Below are 2,794 nucleotides of genomic sequence, written 5' to 3' on the forward strand. Positions count from 1 at the left end.
AGGAACTAGCTATGGTAGGTATATATGGATGGATCGCGACACAGGGCTATGTACGTGCCTTCCTTGATCAATACACTACTAGAGTGCTTCGGACTCAGGAGCGTCTTCAGTTCGTATACGGATTGCTAGCGTACGCATCTAGTGTATATACGGTCCGTAAGGTGTATTGTATATACGGTACTTCTCTCCCTGTATCGTAAGCGTAGAACGACTGCGCGTTGAGGGAGCGAGCAAGCTGGGATTCAGCTCGTTTGGAAACGCACGAGAGTCTCCATCCATGCACTGCACGATCGATGCACGGAAACCATCCTTAATTAATACTTCCTCCGTGCGAAAATACTTGTCATCAAAATGAATAAAAGAGGATGAATCTAGATGTATATTAGTTGTAGATACATCTTTTTCTATTCATTTTAATGAAAAGTATTTGGACAGTGATAGGCGCCGGTGCACCGGCCGAAAATTTGGGCCGGTCGCATCCCGTCCGTCCACTTTGCTGACTGCCAACCGTCAGATTGAAAGCTTTTTGCCCCCCGCATCTCGCATCTGAACACGGATGGGAGAAAAAAAGAAAGAAAAAAGGAAAGGATGCAGCCCAGATCGCCGAAATCCATTGCCTCGCTGCCCCCGCCCGCGCAGCCGCCGGAGTCTGCGTCTTCGGCGGCCCCTCCACGGCCACCGCCATCATCGTCGACCGCAGCTCCCCGCTTCTCTTCGCAGCTTGAAGTAGCAGTTGTTGTGCGCCCTCCTCATCTCGCCGTCGTTCCAACACCACGTCTTGCCAGATGCAACTCTGAACAAAAGTCGGTCCATCAAATCACAGTCCATCATAGCACGGCGGCGCCATCTCCAGCTCGCCACCGACGTTGACCTGCACCACCTAGTTTCAGCGAAAACCAAAACTCAGCCCAAAAATACAGTTGAAGCAAAATCAGAAAATGGTTCCAGCAAAAAATAACTTCGGTTCCAGCAAAACAACCCGAGTGCTAGAAAATTAGGTAAACTATTTGAAGCAAAAATTTACCACTGTTCCAGCAAAATCAAACTCTGGTTCTAGCAAAACCAAAACTGAGCAAGTAGGAATCTCCGTTCTAGCAAAACCAAAACTGAGCAAGTAGGAAATTTAGGTAAAAACACGTTTGAAACAAAAATTTACCCGTTTCCAGCAAAAAATACCTCCGGTTCCAGCAAAAATAATCGCATCTCAACGTCCAACCTTGTAGCTCCACCAAAAGCCGGTTGCAGCTTCAACGTGCACGGTTGCAACTCTGTTGTCGAGGGGCACAGCTGATTGCAGCCGCCCTCGCCGCTGTATGCAGCTCTTATGCTCCGCGTTGTAGTCGCCGCCGCCCGGCGTCGCTGGATGCAGCTCGACCAAATAGACGGTTGCAGCTCCGCCAATCGCCGATTGAAGCTCTGTGGCCCCTGATTTGTTGCTAGTTGTGGCGCCTCGAGCTGGAAGTAAAGCATGGCAGCTCGGCCATGGCCATGGCGTTGGATGTTTTGAGGTGAGATGCATTTTTGGGAGGAGGAAGAAGGCACTGGAAGCGGTGGGGATAAGGGAAATAGGATAAAATAGCGAAGCGGTGTGGCTCGGCTCGGCTCGATAGGTCAAGGACGCGTGGCCCGCGTGGACCCGCCTGCTCGCGTAGCTAGCGAGGTGACCGGCTCAAACTTTGGGCCGGTGCCCCGGCTCTAAACACTTTCCAAAGTATTTTCGGGCGGAGGGAAAACAGTGCTTTCGGTCTTCATTTCGTATCTGAATTGCTTGCGCAGTCCATATTATATCGCTAAGGGATTTGGTTTGCAATTGCACGCAACGTCGAAACTCCTGATATGTCTTTTCCTTTAGATTCTTTTTTGTTCTATTTCTCTCACTTTTCTCTTTTTATCACATTTTGCTTTGCCGAGTGTTATTTCACGTGTACTCTGCTTAACCTAGTGTAACCTAGCTAGTGTAAGCCGGGTACCACCATCACCGGCTCCACTGTGGTGGCCAACCCTTTCCCCAGTGGGCCCGGATGAACGACACTGATCTTGGGGTGCGCATGCAACTACCACTGGGTTCTACAAGATGATGCAGATATGTGCGCAGTTCACCAACGTCATTGAGCTCATCAAGGAGGGGCGAGCTGTGACATCCGTAGTGGCAACGACGGAGCGGCAGCGCATGGTCCCCGATGTTGGTGTCGGCGCTTCCAATCGACATCTTTCTACGAGAGACGAAGGAGAGTGAGTCAGACGACCCCGGAAAGAAAGCTCGGTGTACCAAGCATCAGTCACTCGTTTGTTCCCCCGCGGCCGATGCGGTGGGAGAACTGGCGCCGGCAACCATCAATCTGAATGGCAATGACGAGATGGTGGATGTCATCGCCAATGCAAAAGCGATGCAGATGGTGGATGGTAACGACAATGCAGAAGCCGTGGACATGGTTGTGGTCGCGTCTGTGCCGGGCTGCAGTACCTTGTGCCGCTGGAGGTTGACGACTATGCTTGTCAAGCTACATGTGCTCGGTACACCTCGAGCCTCGCGGCGCTAGAGGCCAACAGGCCTAATGTTCGGGAATGAATTAATATAAACAGTCGATGTGTTAGTAGCTGATGGTGAAATTATAAAAAATAAAACCCCAAACAAAATCGATAGAGAAAACACACTAAAAACAAAAGGAAAAGAAACAACAGGGTATAAGGACCAATCCCCATTGTACAGGAGTGCGCTCTCCACGCGTGTACGTTGGAACAATCTATGCTACCATTCCTGGAGCTTAAAATTTACTGAAGGAACACCATCATG

Source organism: Triticum dicoccoides, chromosome 5B (genome assembly GCF_002162155.2).
Source record: "Triticum dicoccoides isolate Atlit2015 ecotype Zavitan chromosome 5B, WEW_v2.0, whole genome shotgun sequence".
NCBI classification, from domain to species: Eukaryota; Viridiplantae; Streptophyta; class Magnoliopsida; order Poales; family Poaceae; genus Triticum; species Triticum dicoccoides.